We start from the raw sequence: 17,735 nt of genomic DNA on the forward strand, positions 1-17,735 counted from the left end.
GAATAAGTGTACGTTATATGAGGCATAAATAACCAACTGAGAAGGTGCCTGGTATGTTAACGTAACATATTATGGTAAGAGTCATTCAAATAACTATAACATATAGAACATGCTATACGTTTACCAAACAATCTGTCACTCCTAATCGCTAAATCCCATGAAATCTTATACGTCTAGTCTCTTACGTGAATGAGCTAAATAATATTATTTAATATTTTACGCTAATGTGTTAATAATTTCACGTATAAGTCGCACCCCCGGCCAAACTATGAAAAAAACTGTGACTTATAGTCCGAAAAATACGGTACATATAATTTTCATTTTCATTGCATTTTAGCAGTTCAACTTATTTACTCTCGTCAAAGCTCTAAGAAGTATGCTCACGGTTTTCTGGTGCTACGTGGTGATTAAGGGGCCACATACTCTTTCTGTCTGTCAAGTTCATGATGTCACTAAGGTTGAATTTTGATGGTTTTATTGACAAGGTTGACAGGTTGATGTATTCTCAAAATGATGATGATGAGGTTGAAAATGAGGGTTCTGCTGTTGATGGTATTGACAATGTAAATGTAAGTGTGCAACCCCGCGGCAGCATTTCCAATGTTCAATCTAATGTCTTATCAAAGCTCAATAAATCCACAGCCTCAAACAAAAGCAAAAGGTCTTCCATTTCTTCTGGTGGCGTAAAAGCAGAGGCGGATAAGGCAGCACTTATTGCCCGAGCTATTGCTTTAAAGGAGATGCATGCATTGGAGAGGCATACATTGGAGGAGATGCATGCATTGGAGGAGCACGCAGCAGCTCTAAAGTGTAAACAGGAGGCGCAGGCAGAGGCTTTGAGGAGGGAACAGGAGGAACAAGCAGAGGCTATAAGGAGGAAAAAGGAGTAAGTGGAATTGGATACTCTAATAGCCGCCCGCCAGTGGCGGATGCTGGTCTCTAAAGGAGGGGAAGCTCAATTTCGGCCTACATCATAAAATGCGTTGGTTTATTTATACTTAAAGGCCTACTGAAAGCCACTACTACCGACCACGCAGTCTGATAGTTTATACATCAATGATGAAATCTTAACATTGCAACACATGCCAATACGGCTGGGTTAACTTATAAAGTGCAATTTTAAATTTCCCGCTAAACTTCCGGTTGAAAACGTCTATGTATGATGACGTATGCGCGTGACGTCACTAGTTAAACGGAAGTATTGGTACACCATTGAATCCAATCCAAAAAAGCTCTGTTTTCATCTCAAAATTCCACAGTATTCTGGACATCTGTGTTGGTGAATCTTTTGCAATTTGTTTAATGAACAATGAAGACTGCAAAGAAGAAAGTTGTAGGTGGGATCGGTGTATTAGCGGCTGGCTGTAGCAACACAACCAGGAGGACTTTGACGTGGATAGCAGACGCGCTAGCCGACGCTAGCCGCCGACCGCACGAATGATCGGGTGAAGTCCTTCGTCCTTCTGTCGATCGCTGGAACGCAGGTGAGCACGGGTGTTGATGAGCAGATGAGGGCTGGCTGGCGTAGGTGGAGCGCTAAAGTTTCTAGCATAGCTCTGTGAGGTCCCGTTGATAAGTTAGCTTCAATGGCGTCGTTAGCAACAGCATTGTTAAGCTTCGCCAAGCTGGAAAGCATTAACCGTGTAGTTACATGTCCATGGTTTAATAGTATTGTTGATCTTCTGTCTATCCTTCCAGTCAGGGGTTTATTTCTTTTGTTTCTATCTGCATTTGAGCCCGATGCTATCGCGTTAGCTCCGTAGCTAAAGTGTTTCGCCGATGTATTGTCGTGGAGATAAAAGTCACTGTGAATGTCCATTTCGCGTTCTCGACTCTCATTTTCAAGAGGATATAGTATCCGAGGTGGTTTGAAATACAAATCCGTGATCCACAATAGAAAAAGGAGAAAGTGTGGAATCCAATGAGCCCTTGTACCTAAGTTACGGTCAGAGCGAAAAAAGATACGTCCTGCACTGCACTCTAGTCCTTCACTCTCACGTTCCTCATCCACAAATCTTTCATCCTCGCTCAAATTAATGGGGAAATCGTCACTTTCTCGGTCCGAATCTCTCTCGCTGCTGGTGTAAACAATAGGAAAATGTGAGCAGCCCTTCCTCCTGTGACGTCACGCTACTTCCGGTACAGGCAAGGCTTTTTTTTTTATCAGCGACCAAAAGTTGCGAACTTTATCGTCGTTGTTCTCTACTAAATCCTTTCAGCAAAAATATGGCAATATCGCGAAATGATCAAGTATGACACATAGAATGGACCTGCTATCCCCGTTTAAATAAAACAAATCCATTTCAGTAGGCGTTTAAGTCACGCCCCCAATAACGTTGTCCGGGTGGAAATCGGGTGAATGGTTGCCCCGGGGAGATTTTCGGGAGGGGCACTGCAATTCGGGAGTCTCCCGGGAAAATCGGTAGGGTTTAGAAGTATGATTGTACTAACTAGTCCTTTCAACAAATACCGATTGATTACAAAGTGAGTTTTATTTATGTGACTGTCTGACGGATGTTAATAAACATTTTTTTTAAACGTGGACATCGATTATTAGCTGGCTGCACATGTCTAAACTAGCTTCATTTATAGTCAGCAACCAGTCGCAGTAACAGTTTAGGACTTTACCGCTACACCAACTTTAAATTCTTTGTAACTTTACAAATGTCTTTATAGAAATGGAATCATTTTGGTCAGAGTATTGATCCTTGCGGTACACCACAAGACATGTTCAGTTCTGTTGACGTTTGTTCACCTGACTTCACGTATCGCCTCCTGTTGATTATATGGCTGAAGTTCTTACCAAGTTCAATACCAACTGTCAGAAAGTGTTTTAGTTTTATCCTATTCTGTCGCAGTTTTAAGATGTTGGGTTTCCTGTGCTCTTATTTTGGCGAGCTAGTCTGGGACGTCATTTCCTGTTTGTAGCTGTTTGGGTGATGGTGTAAACAGCGTCGTGTGCGTTCCCGACTAAAATGTAAGTATACAGCGAATATAGCACTCTTATTAATGCTACAATTCCTATAAAGTGTTCGATGTTGTTTGCAACAATGTTTCTGAATGACGATATAAATCGCCAGCTCAACTTTCGCCCTTTTTATGGCGACGTACTTCTTGTAACACAGTAGTTACCCTATCCTACCACTAGAGGGCGACGTAGACCATGTTTAAAGCGCTGTCTAAATATACAGTGCTTATTCTCCATTCATTTCTAATGGACTGTTTTAATAGTCCATATCAATTTGTTTGTTTTATAGAGTATATTCAGGCCCGGCCCTAACCAATCTGGCGCCCTAGGCAAGATTTTAGGTGGCGCCCCCCCACATCGGCAGTGAAGTGTATAAGAAACCGAATAGCTTTGTCTTTGACCTTTTTTTTTTACTTAAAGAAAGCTAACAATCAGAATAGTTAACAAGATTTTAAAAAATATGGATAAATAAATGAATACAAAAAATAAAAAATGAATATATGAAATACAATATTTTTTACATACATAAACACAAAATAAAAAGTGTCAACAAATTGCATAAAATAAATTAAAATTACAATATAAATAAGGCACTGCACAAAACAAGATATCAAACCAGTATGACTTTAACAACTATATTACAAAAAAAGAGGATCCTACAGAGTTCTCTATTTGTGCTTTTTAATATTGCATTAACTAGAATGACTTACAAATTACTGTACACCAGGGAGTACTGTAATTACCTAACGTTACATTATTATTTTCCATAACAATTTAGCCCCCTCCACAATATTAACCCGACGTTAAAACAGAACTAGCTATTTATTGATTAGCAATTGCCGAATCATGTAACATTAGCTTAATGCTAAAAAGCCAGGTTACTATCACATGCTGTAACAGACAAATAATTTCATGTAGGCTAACGTTACCTACCTGCTACCTCTGTCTTTTTCTCGTTTCTCCTCTTCTTTTCTCTTTTTTCTTCCCTGGGCACCTGACAGTTTTGGCCGTTTTGACATCTTGTGTTGATTTTTTGATGTGGTGACGTCCAAAAAGAGTCATGATACGGGAAGGGAGGGGGGGGCGTAATGTTGTAACAAATAATATTTCTATTAAATAGGCTTTACTTTGCATTTTAATGAACGTGGGATTATTTTATGTGTTTAGAAATAATAGTACCAACTTTTTTTTTTTCTTTTTTTTTTCCCTCCAACATTTGTGGCACTGGCGTGGCGCCCCCTGATGGACGGCGCCCTTAGCATTTGCCTATACGGCCTATGCCACGGGCCGGCCCTGGGCCAGTGTCCAGTCCGCATGGATGAGCGAGGATACGTCCAAGGAGACCGAGGTGTCCGATACCTGCTCATTCAGCCAAGACACAAGGTAGTTATCCAAGCATTCAACTACCTTGTCCATGTTGGAATTTTGTATATTTTTGTCTGGAAAGTATTGCGGGTACCCTTTCGAAGTAAAAAATCATATGCGACTTGATGTATAATTTTTGTATGTTTAATACAATTGTGTTTATTTCATGTCATGTCATTTGTCAGCTGAGGTAGACTGCAGCTTTTTAGGGAACGAATGAACGAACTGCTGCTCCTCTAATGGTCCTGCTGATTTAGCGCTGCCATCCTCCAAATATTGCTCTTTCCGTGCCGTCCAAGAGGGTTGTTAAATTCCAGGGCCTTATGAAACGTGCTCCTATTCCTTTTTATGGCTAATCCGCATGGCTTTATTCACATATTCCATATCTCTCGTGTCCTTTTATTGTGTATTCCAGCCGTGATGTTTGCCCTGCAAGATATTCTTTAAGTGGGCAAACCGAAGACATCCGTCATTTGTGTTCTTCCTGTCATGTCTGGCAGGATTTGTGCCAAATGACAAAATATATTCAGCACCAAAAAAAAATAAAATGTTTTATATATGTTATAAATCATTTTGACCGACATCATGACCTTGGCACTATTTGAAAAACCCTTGTGTGTTCATGCAAATATGCTGTGCTAACAATCAACTATTTGTTATTGCAGAGACGTATTGCATGATCTGTACACACTGTTAGTCATCCTGTCACTTTCTCCAGGCCTGCCCCATTAATTACCACTCTGGGCATATCAACTTGTAAATGACCTTGATGTCTGTCCTTCATTTGCTGGTATCAAGTGTGGACCTTTTTTGGACCGTTCTATATTGCAGTAATTTAAAATCATTTTGTCGGGACTCCTGATGACGTTTTGAGACGTCATCTACAACTACAGGATCAGTATTGTGCTGCTGAAGCAAGACAATTTTAAACATTTTGTGTAAGGGTCCCCCCTTGTGACATTTTAGTAAAAAAATATATATATATTTACTGTCATTTACGGGTTTTGTCAGGACTCCTTATGAGGTTTAGACACATCTCCTACAACTATAGGACCAGTATTGTTCTTTTGAAGCAAGACAGTTTTTAAATTTTTTGTGTAATTGTCCCCCTTTACGACATTTTAGCGAACATTTTTTTTTCAAAAAATATGAAATTTCTGTCATTTACGGGTTTTGTCGGGACTCCTGATGACGTTTTGAGACATCTCCTACAACTACAGCACCAGAATTGTGCTGCTGAAGCAAGACAATTTTAAACATTTTTGTGTAAGGGTCCGAAAAACGTTTTTGTTTTTTTTAAATATACATTTTCTTCCATTTTCAGGTTTTGTCTGGACTCCTGATGAGGTTTTGAGACATCTCTTACAACTACAGCACAATTTTGGGGTAAGGGTCCCACCTTAGGACATTTAAGCGGGAAAAAAGTGTCGGAAAATACAAATTTACTGCTATTTTCGTGTTTTGTCGGGACTCCTGATGAGGTTTTGAGGCATCTACAACTACAGGACCAGTATTGTGCTGTTGAAGCAAGACCGTCTTTTTTTAAAATTTAGGGATAAGGGTCCCCCTTTCGGACATTTAAGCGAAAAAAAAGTGTCGGAAAATACTAATTTACTGCTATTTTCGTGTTTTGTCGGGACTCCTGGTGAGGTTTTGAGGCATCTACAACTACAGGACCAGTATTGTGCTGTTGAAGCAAGACCGTCTTTTTTTAAATTTTGGGGTAAGGGTCCCCCTTTCGGACATTTAAGCGAAAAAAAAGTGTCGGAAAATACTAATTTACTGCTATTTTCGTGTTTAGTCGGGACTCCTGATGAGGTTTTGAGACATCTCCTACAACTACAGCACCAGAATTGTGCTGCTGAAGCAAGACAGTTGTTTTGAATTTTTTGTAAGGGTCCCCCCTTACGACATTTAAGCGGAAAAAAAGTGTCGGAAAATACTAATTTTCGTGTTTAGTCGGGACTCCTGATGACGTTTTGAGACATCTCTTACAACTACAGCACCAGAATTGTGCTGCTGGAGCAAGACAGTTTTAAAAACAATTTTGGGGTAAGGGTCCCACCTTAGGACATTTAAGCGAAAAAAAAGTGTCGGAAAATACTAATTTACTGCTATTTTCGTGTTTTGTCAGGACTCCTGGTGATGTTTTGAGGCATCTACAACTACAGGACCAGAATTGTGCTGCTGAAGCAAGACCGTCTTTTTTTAAATTTTGGGGTAAGGGTCTCATTTAAGCGAAAAAAAAGTGTTGGAAAATACTAATTTACTGCTATTTTCGTGTTTTGTCGGGACTCCTGATGAGGTTTTGAGACATCTCCTACAACTACAGCACCAGAATTGTGCTGCTGAATCAAGTCCGTTTTTTTGAATTTTTTGTAAGGGTCCCCCCTTACGACATTTAAGCGGAAAAAAAGTGTCGGAAAATACTAATTTTCGTGTTTAGTCGGGACTCCTGATGAGGTTTTGAGACATCTCCTACAACTACAGCACCAGAATTGTGCTGCTGAAGCAAGACAGTTTTAAAAACAATTTTGGGGTAAGGGTCCCACCTTAGGACATTTAAGCGGGAAAAAAGTGTCGGAAAATACTAATTTACTGCTATTTTCGTGTTTAGTCGGGACTCCTGATGAGGTTTTGAGACATCTACAACTACAGCACCAGAATTGTGCTGCTGGAGCAAGACAGTTTTAAAAACAATTTTGGGGTAAGGGTCCCACCTTAGGACATTTAAGCGGGAAAAAAGTGTCGGAAAATACTAATTTACTGCTATTTTCGTGTTTTGTCAGGACTCCTGGTGAGGTTTTGAGGCATCTACAACTACAGGACCAGAATTGTGCTGCTGAAGCAAGACCGTCTTTTTTTAAATTTTGGGGTAAGGGTCCCCCTTTCGGACATTTAAGCGAAAAAAAAGTGTTGGAAAATACTAACTTACTGCTATTTTCGTGTTTTGTCGGGACTCCTGATGAGGTTTTGAGACATCTCCTACAACTACAGCACCAGAATTGTGCTGCTGAATCAAGTCCGTTTTTTAAAATTGTTTTGTAAGGGTCCCCCCTTACGACATTTTAGCGGAAAAAAAGTGTCGGAAAATACTAATTTTCGTGTTTAGTCTGGACTCCTGATGAGGTTTTGAGACATCTCCTACAACTACAGCACCAGAATTGTGCTGCTGGAGCAAGACAGTTTTAAAAACAATTTTGGGGTAAGGGTCCCACCTTAGGACATTTAAGCGGAAAAAAAGTGTCGGAAAATACTAATTTACTGCTATTTTCGTGTTTTGTCGGGACTCCTGGTGAGGTTTTGAGGCATCTACAACTACAGGACCAGTATTGTGCTGTTGAAGCAAGACCGTCTTTTTTTAAATTTTGGGGTAAGGGTCCCCCCTTAGGACATTTAAGCGGGAAAAAAGTGTCGGAAAATACTAATTTACTGCTGTTTTCGTGTTTTGTCGGGACTCCTGATGAGGTTTTGAGACATCTCCTACAACTACAGCACCAGAATTGTGCTGCTGAATCAAGTCCGTTTTTTTGAATTTTTTGTAAGGGTCCCCCCTTACGACATTTAAGCGGAAAAAAAGTGTCGGAAAATACTAATTTTCGTGTTTAGTCGGGACTCCTGATGAGGTTTTGAGACATCTCCTACAACTACAGCACCAGTATTGTGCCGTTAAAGAAACAGTTTCTAAAAAATGTGTGTAAGGGTGCCCCTTTACGACATTTAGGCGAAAAAAAATTCAGAAAAATATGATCATGTCGGTGTAAAACTTAAAAATAAAGTGATACACACATATATATATATATTTGTACATATTGTGTATAATATTTCACGTTTACTAAGCATTGTTAACCGAATGAATCAAACAAACTGACTTCTCGCTGCAGTGTAACAGAATGACCAGCAGAGGGGGACCTTCTGCATTTATTCAATAAAAACCGCCACTATTTATATTTTTCAAATATTTACAGCATTAAATAAACTTCTTACAAGCAGTTTACTGCGTTTCCTGTAAGCTATTTGACGAAGAATGGCAACGGATTAGTTCAGAAAACGTGGACATTCCTACCATTTTTCTAACCACTGAATCGGGAAGGCAACAGGAAGTGACTATCCGGTAGTGACGTCATAAATGAGCGATTAACAAAATAAGTGCTTTTAGCCACAATTTAAACCACCAATATCTTTCTGTTTGACATTAACATAAAAAAAGAGGAGATTATTTAATAAGAAATGTGTACATATCAACAAAAGCTTTTAAAAGCAACACAGTTACTTTACACATTTCTAGCAGATATATTTTAAATATGTACCTCACTTTTCTCACCTGACACATTTTTCTCACATTTGGCTCGTTTTCATCACATTTAAGTTTAAATGAAATGGTCTAAATGTAAAAGGTAAATATTAAATATAAACTTAAATGTTAAATGTAGTAAAATTGTTGAAAATGTTAGCTCCATTTGGTTGAATTGGTGGAATATTTGTATATCCTCCTAAATGTTAATATTTTTCCATGGTGAGACATTTATTTTTAACATTTATATTTAAAATGTATATTTGGCATTTAGATTTAACGTATAGATTCAATATTTCGTTTTATATATATTTATATTAAATATTTAGATTTAAATGAAACATTTATTTTTAACATTTATATTTAAAATGTTATTTTGGCGTTTAGATTTAACGTTTAGATTCAATATTTCGTTTTATATACATTTATATTAAATATTTAGATTTAAATGAAACATTTACTTTTAACATTTATATTTAAAATGTATATTTGGCATTTAGATTTAACGTTTAGATTCAATATTTCGTTTTATATACATTTATATCAAATCATTAGATTTAAATGAAACATTTATTTTTAACATTTATATTTAAAATGTATATTTGGCGTTTAGATTTAACGTTTAGATTCAATATTTCGTTGTATATACATTTATATTCAATATTTAGATTTAAATGAAACATTTATTTATAATATATTTATATTTAATATTTATAATTAACATATATAGCTAACATGTATGTTTACGATTTATATTTTGATTTAGAATGTGGGTTTAACATTTAGATTTAGATGTAACATGTATGTTTAGATTTAACATTTAGATTCAACATTTAGATTCAACATTTAGATTCAACATTTAAATTTGTATTCAACGTTTAGATATAACATTTCGAAGCACAATTTTAGTTTGAATCTAAAATGTGATGAAAATTTGCTAAATGTGAGAAAAGTCAGCTAAATGTTCAAAATATCTTCGAGAAATGTATGAATTTAAAGTGGATAAAACCAAACCAAGTTTTAAAGGGACAGGCTTCAGTGATTTTCCGCCTGGCACAAGTGTTTGACTTGCCTCCATTGAACAGTATTACATTATTTTTTGGAAATTACAGAGTGCAGAAGACAACAACTTCCTTTTGAAAAAGGTGCAGGGGACATGTCACCTCTGACCATCACTCTCCAATTACATTCTTGCTTACTCGTTGTTATTAATTCCATTATTCATTTAATGATCACTTTGGTCCCCACTGGCTAAATTGGGGCCCTAAGCAGAATTTTATTTTGAGCCACACATTTTCAATGGGAGACAGGCCTGGACTACAGGCAGGCCAGTCTAGTACCCGCACTCTTTTTTTACTATTTTACTATGCTGTTGTAACACGTGGCTTGGCATTGTCTTGCTGAAATAAGCAGGGGCGTCCATGGTAACGTTGATATGTTGCTCCAAAACCTGTATGTACCTTTCATCATTAATGGTGCCTTTACAGATGTGTAAGTTACCCATGTCTTGGGCACTAATACACCCCCATACCATCACACATGCTGGCTTTTACACTTTACGCCTAGAACAATCCGGATGGTTCTTTTTCCTCTTTGGTCCGGAGCACACGACGTCCACAGTTTCCCAAAAATGTGGACTAGTCAGACCACAGAACACTTTTCCACTTTGCATCAGTCCATCTTAGATGAGCTCGGGCCCAGCGAAGCCGGCGGCGTTTCTGGGTGTTGTTGATAAATGGCTTTGGCTTTGCATAGTGGAGTTTTAACTTGCACTTACAGATGTAGCGACCAACTGTAGTTACTGACAGTGGTTTTCTGAAGTGTTCCTGAGCCCATGTGGTGATATCCTTTACACACTGATGTCACTTTTTGATGCCGTTTTCAGCCTTGCCGCTTACGTGCAGTGATTTCGCCAGATTCTCTGAACCCTTTGATGATATTACGGAGCGTAGATGGTGAAATCCCTAAATTCCTTGCAATAGCTGGTTGAGAAATGTTGTTCTTAAACTGTTTGCTCACGCATTTGTTGACAAAGTGGTGACCCTCGCCCCGTCCTCGTTTGTGAATGACTGAGCATTTCATGGAATCTACTTTTATGCCCAATCATGGCACCCACCTGTTCCCAATTTGCCTGCTCACCTGTGGGATGTTCCAAATAAGTGTTTGATGAGCATTCCTCAACTTTATCAGTATTTATTGCCACCTTTCCCAACTTCTTTGTCACATGTTGCTGGCATCAAATTCTAAAGTTAATGATTATTTGCAATATTGCATTTTTTTTTATGAGTTTGAACATCAAATATGTTGTCTTTGTAGCATATTCAACTGAATATGGGTTGAAAATGATTTGCAAACCATTGTATTCCGTTTATATTTACATCAAACACAATTTCCCAACTCACATGGAAACAGGGTTTGTATGTTTAGATTTAACATTTAGATGTAACATTTATGTTTGGATTTAACATTTAGATTCAACAGTCTTTTTTGCCACTTGTGCCAGCTTTTTTTGAATCATGTTGCAGGCATCAAATTCCAAATGAGCTAATATTTGCCAAAAATAACCAAGTTTTCCGGTTCTAACGTTAAATATCTTGTCTTTGCAGTCTATTCAATTGAATATAAGTTGAAAAGGATTTGCAAATCATCGTATTTTGTTTTTATTTACCATTTACACAACGTGACAACTTCACTGGTTTTGGGTTTTGTAGTTGAATCCAACAAAACAAGGACAATTAATATAGTTTAACATGAATGTTTTAAGCAGTCACTTTTCATTGAAAGTAATTGTATTGAAAGTTTGTTTTTCAAATAATAGGGGATTACAATAACACATAGATAAGATGTTAATACACTTTTTATTTATTTTTTTGCATTGTTTCACATCCACTCTGCAAAGTTACATATTTACCAAATAGACTTTTTAAGGAACAGTTTCAGGCTACGACCCATTTGATCTTATCTGAAACCGCAGTGGCGTGATCGCACCCGCCCGTGTATTTTCACACAGGAAATGTAAATAATGCGTGAAGAGCAACCTAAAGGTCAGCGAGCTTTCAGCGATCATGAAATAAATCCCACATTATTACAACCTAAACAACGTGAAAATACGTGCTTGGCATAAAGTACACTGCGCCTTTGGAAACAACTCAAGCAAAGCTCTCCCCACGGACATATTTATACCTTTTTGTTTCTATTTTTTTACATGAAGCATATATATTTATTATCCAAAATATGTCTATAACAGTCCCTTGGCAAGTTTCACTGCAATAAGGCGCTTTTGGTAGCCATCCACAAGCTTCTTCTTGAATTTTTGACCACCAAAATTGGTGCAGTTCAGCTAAATGTGTTGGTTTTCTGACATGGACTTGTTTCTTCAGCATTGTCCACACGTTTAAGTCAGGACTTTGGGAAAGCCATTCTAAAAAAAAACCTTCATTCTAGCCTGATTTAGCCATTCCTTTACCACTTTTGACGTGTGTTTGGGGTCATTGTCCTGTTGGAACACCCAACTGCGCCCAAGACCCAACCTCCGGGCTGATGATTTTAGCTTGTCCTACGACATTTTAGCGAAAAAAAAGCCTTAAATTACAGAAATCTTTTATTTTTCGAACACTTTTTTCACTAAAATGTCATAAGGGGGGGACCCTTACACAAAAAATTAAACGGTCTTGCTTCAGCAGCACAATACTGGTGCTGTAGTTGTAGGACAGAGGTGTCCAAAGTGCGGCCCGGGGGCCATTTGTGGCCCGCAGCTAATCGTTTAGCGGCCCCCCACACATTCTGCAAAAATTGCAAAATTGATAGTATTGCAAAAATATAAAAAAAACATTTAAAAAAAGTGGAATGAGGTGAAATCTAACGAGAAAAAGTTGCAATGTTGACACAAAGCTGCCATGCAGGCTGTTTGTTTTTTCTTTTGTCTTTGTTTATTTAAAAAAATTTTGCCATTTATTTAGGGGTAAGGTCCCCCCTTTAGGACACTTAAGCGAAAAAAAAAGTGTCAGAAAATACTCATTTTCGTGTTTTGTCGGGATTCCTGATGACGTTTTGAGACATCTCCTACAACTACAGCACCAGAATTGTGCTGCTGGAGCAAGACAATTTTGGGGGGTCATTTTGACATTTAAGCGAAAACAAGTTTTGAAAAATAGAACAATTTTCCGCTAATTTCGGGGTTTTTCTTGACTCCCGAAGAGGTTTTGGGACGTCTCCTACAACTACAGCACCAGAATTGTGGCGTTAAGGTGCCCCCTTACGACATTTTAGCGAAAAAAAGTAAAACAAAAAAAAAATAATTCTGCCATTTTCGGATTTTGTCGGAACTCCCGATGAGGTTTTAGTACGTCTTCCACAACTACAGCACCAGTATTGTGCTGTTGAAGCAAGACCATTTTGAATTTTTTGGAGGTAAGGGTACCCCCTTCAACATTTATGACATTTTAGAATTGTTGTTTTTTTTCGAAAAATAAACATTTTCTGCCATTTTCGGGTTTAGTCGGGACTCCTGATGACATTTTGAGACATCTCCTACAACTACAGCACCAGAATTGTGCTGCTGAAGCAAGTCCGTTTTTTTAAATTTTTTTTACGACATTTTGCAAAATATTTTTTTTCCGTGAAATATGCATTTTCTTCTAATTTCTTCCATTTTCGGGTTTAGTCGGGACTCCTGATGAGGTTTTGAGACATCTCCTACAACTACAGCACCAGAATTGTGCTGCTGAAGCAAGTCCGTTTTTTGGAATTTTTACGAATTTTTCCCCCCTTACGACATTTTAGCAAAAAATGTTTTTCGTAAAATATGCATTTTCTTACATTTTCTTACATTTACGTGTTTAGTCGGGACTCCTGATGAGGTTTTGAGACATCTACTACAACTACAGCACCAGAATTGTGCTGCTGAAGCAAGACAATTTTGGGGGGTCATTTTGACATTTAAGCGAAAACAAGTTTTGAAAAATAGAACAATTTTCCGCTAATTTCGGGGTTTTTCTTGACTCCCGAAGAGGTTTTGGGACGTCTCCTACAACTACAGCACCAGAATTGTGGCGTTAAGGTGCCCCCTTACGACATTTTAGCGAAAAAAAGTAAAACAAAAAAAAAATAATTCTGCCATTTTCGGATTTTGTCGGAACTCCCGATGAGGTTTTAGTACGTCTTCCACAACTACAGCACCAGTATTGTGCTGTTGAAGCAAGTCCGTTTTTTGGAATTTTTACGAATTTTTCCCCCCTTACGACATTTTAGCAAAAAATGTTTTTCGTAAAATATGCATTTTCTTACATTTTCTTACATTTACGTGTTTAGTCGGGACTCCTGATGACGTTTTGAGACATCTCCTACAACTACAGCACCAGAATTGTGCTGCTGAAGCAAGACAATTTTGGGGGGTCATTTTGACATTTAAGCGAAAACAAGTTTTGAAAAATAGAACAATTTTCCGCTAATTTCGGGGTTTTTCTTGACTCCCGAAGAGGTTTTGGGACGTCTCCTACAACTACAGCACCAGAATTGTGGCGTTAAGGTGCCCCCTTACGACATTTTAGCGAAAAAAAGTAAAACAAAAAAATAATAATTCTGCCATTTTCGGATTTTGTCGGAACTCCCGATGAGGTTTTAGTACGTCTTCCACAACTACAGCACCAGTATTGTGCTGTTGAAGCAAGACAATTTAGAATTTTTTGGAGGTAAGGGTACCCCCTTCAACATTTATGACATTTTAGATTGTTGTTTTTTTCGAAAAATAAACATTTTCTGCCATTTTCGGGTTTAGTCAGGACTCCTGATGACGTTTTAAGACATCTCCTACAACTACAGCACCAGAATTGTGCTGCTGAAGCAAGTCCGTTTTAAAAAAAATTGGGGGTAAGGGTCCCCCTTCTGACATTTTAGCGAAAAAAAATTTTTTGGAAAAAATATCAATTTTCTGCCTTTTTCGGATTTTGGCAGAACTGATGAGGTTTTAGTACGTCTTCCACAACTACAGGACCAGTATTGTGCTATTGAAGCAAGACAATGTTTAATTTTTTGGAGGTAAGGGTACCCCCTTACAACATTTACGACATTTTAGCAAATTTCCTTTCGAAGAATAAACATTTACGGGTTTAGTCGGGACTCCTGATGACGTTTTGAGACATCTCCTACAACTACAGCACCAGAATTGTGCTGCTGAAGCAAGTCGGTTTTAAACATTTTTGTGTAAGGGTCCGAAAAACGTTTTTTTTTTTCATGTAAATTTTCTGCCTTTTTCAGGTTTTGTCGGGACTCCTGATTAGGTTTTGAGACATCTCCTACAACTCCAGGACTCGTATTGTGCTGCTGAAGCAAGACCGTTTTTAATTTTTTTGAGGTAAGGGTCCCCTCTTACAACATTTATGACATTTTAGCAAAATCTTTTTCGAAAAAAAAACATTTTCTTCCATTTTCGGGTTTAGTCGGGACTCCTGATGACGTTTTGAGACATCTCCTACAACTACAGCACCAGAATTGTGCTGCTGAAGCAAGTCCGTTTTTTGGAATTTTTTTTACGACATTTTGCAAAATATTTTTTTTCCGTGAAATATGCATTTTCTTCTAATTTCTTCCATTTTCGGGTTTAGTCGGGACTCCTGATGAGGTTTTGAGACATCTCCTACAACTACAGCACCAGAATTGTGCTGCTGAAGCAAGACAGTTTTAAAAAAATTTGGGGGTAAGGGTCCCCCTTCTGACATTTTAGCGAAAAAAAGTTTTTGGAAAAAATATCAATTTTCTGCCTTTTTCGGGTTTTGGCAGAACTGATGAGGTTTTAGTACGTCTTCCACAACTACAGGACCAGTATTGTGCTATTGAAGCAAGACAGTGTTTAATTTTTTGGAGGTAAGGGTACCCCCTTACAACATTTACGACATTTTAGCAAATTTCCTTTCGAAGAATAAACATTTTCGGGTTTAGTCGGGACTCCTGATGACGTTTTGAGACATCTCCTACAACTACAGCACCAGAATTGTGCTGCTGAAGCAAGACAATTTTAAAAAAATTTGGGGGTAAGGGTCCCCCTTCCGACATTTTAGCGAAAATTTTTTTTTGGAAAAAATATCAATTTTCTGCCTTTTTCGGGTTTTGGCAGAACTGATGAGGTTTTAGTACGTCTTCCACAACTACAGGACCAGTATTGTGCTATTGAAGCAAGACAATGTTTCATTTTTTGGAGGTAAGGGTACCCCCTTACAACATTTACGACATTTTAGCAAATTTCCTTTCGAAGAATAAACATTTACGGGTTTAGTCGGGACTCCTGATGACGTTTTGAGACATCTCCTACAACTACAGGACCAGAATTGTGCTATTGAAGCAAGTCCGTTTTAAACATTTTTGTGTAAGGGTCCGAAAAACTTTTTTTTTTTCATGTAAATTTTCTGCCTTTTTCAGGTTTTATCGGGACTCCTGATTAGGTTTTGAGACATCTCCTACAACTCCAGGACTCGTATTGTGCTGCTGAAGCAAGACCGTTTTTAATTTTTTTGAGGTAAGGGTCCCCTCTTACAACATTTATGACATTTTAGCAAAATCTTTTTCGAAAAAAAAAAATTTTCTTCCATTTTCGGGTTTAGTCGGGACTCCTGATGAGGTTTTGAGACATCTCCTACAACTACAGCACCAGAATTGTGCTGCTGAAGCAAGTCCGTTTTTTGGAATTTTTACGACAGGGTCCCCCCTTACGACATTTTAGCAAAAAAAGTTTTACGTAAAATATGCATTTTCTTATATTTACTTACATTTACGGGTTTAGTCGGGACTCCTGGTGACGTTTTGAGACATCTCCTACAACTACAGCACCAGAATTGTGCTGCTGAAGCAAGACAATTTTGGGGGGTCATTTTGACATTTAAGCGAAAACAAGTTTTGAAAAATAGAACAATTTTCCGCTAATTTCGGGGTTTTTCTTGACTCCCGAAGAGGTTTTGGGACGTCTCCTACAACTACAGCACCAGAATTGTGGCGTTAAGGTGCCCCCTTACGACATTTTAGCGAAAAAAAGTAAAACAAAAAAAAAATAATTCTGCCATTTTCGGATTTTGTCGGAACTCCCGATGAGGTTTTAGTACGTCTTCCACAACTACAGCACCAGTATTGTGCTGCTGAAGCAAGACAATTTTGAATTTTTTGGAGGTAAGGGTACCCCCTTCAACATTTATGACATTTTAGAATTGTTGTTTTTTTTTCGAAAAATAGACATTTTCTGCCATTTTCGGGTGTAGTCAGGACTCCTGATGAGGTTTTGAGACATCTCCTACAACTACAGCACCAGAATTGTGCTGCTGAAGCAAGTCCGTTTTTTGGAATTTTTTGTAAGGGTCCCCCCTTACGACATTTTGGCAAAAAAAGTTTTACGTAAAATATGCATTTTCTTACATTTTCTTACATTTACGGGTTTAGTCGGGACTCCTGATGACGTTTTGAGACATCTCCTACAACTACAGCACCAGAATTGTGCTGCTGAAGCAAGACAATTTTGGGGGGTCATTTTGACATTTAAGCGAAAACAAGTTTTGAAAAATAGAACAATTTTCCGCTAATTTCTGGGTTTTTCTTGACTCCCGAAGAGGTTTTGGGACGTCTCCTACAACTACAGCACCAGAATTGTGGCGTTAAGGTGCCCCCTTACGACATTTTAGCGAAAAAAAGCAAAACAAAAAAAAAATAATTCTGCCATTTTCGGATTTTGTCGGAACTCCCGATGAGGTTTTAGTACGTCTTCCACAACTACAGCACCAGTATTGTGCTGCTGAAGCAAGACAATTTTGAATTTTTTGGAGGTAAGGGTACCCCCTTCAACATTTATGACATTTTAGAATTGTTGTTTTTTTCGAAAAATAAACATTTTCTGCCATTTTCGGGTTTAGTCAGGACTCCTGATGACGTTTTGAGACATCTCCTACAACTACAGCACCAGAATTGTGCTGCTGAAGTAAGTCCGTTTTTTTGAATTTTTTTTACGACATTTTGCAAAATATTTTTTTTCCGTGAAATATGCATTTTCTTCTAATTTCTTCCATTTTCGGGTTTAGTCGGGACTCCTGATGACGTTTTGAGACATCTCCTACAACTACAGCACCAGAATTG

The 17,735-nt window shown here is 37.9% G+C and overlaps 1 protein-coding gene and 1 long non-coding RNA gene across 2 annotated transcripts in view; both read left to right on the forward strand.

The window, feature by feature from the left end:
• LOC133665476 (uncharacterized protein CXorf38 homolog) overlaps positions 1-654 on the forward strand; it is a 15,164-nt gene extending 14,510 nt beyond the window's left edge. The window contains exon 6 of the mRNA XM_062070781.1: positions 1-654. This exon is cut by the window's left edge and continues 1,804 nt beyond it. The gene's annotated coding sequence lies outside the window, so the exon portion shown is untranslated.
• A 2,272-nt stretch (positions 655-2,926) lies between these two features.
• LOC133665138 (uncharacterized) lies at positions 2,927-17,504 on the forward strand. Its single transcript, XR_009828690.1, has 9 exons — positions 2,927-2,977; positions 4,228-4,351; positions 5,658-5,719; positions 6,468-6,872; positions 6,951-7,040; positions 7,123-7,208; positions 14,883-14,979; positions 16,041-16,137; positions 16,223-17,504. It is a non-coding gene; the product is annotated as an uncharacterized LOC133665138 (long non-coding RNA).
• Positions 17,505-17,735: the final 231 nt, after the last annotated feature.

Source organism: Entelurus aequoreus, linkage group LG14 (assembly GCF_033978785.1).
Source record: "Entelurus aequoreus isolate RoL-2023_Sb linkage group LG14, RoL_Eaeq_v1.1, whole genome shotgun sequence".
In the NCBI taxonomy this organism is placed as follows: domain Eukaryota; kingdom Metazoa; phylum Chordata; class Actinopteri; order Syngnathiformes; family Syngnathidae; genus Entelurus; species Entelurus aequoreus.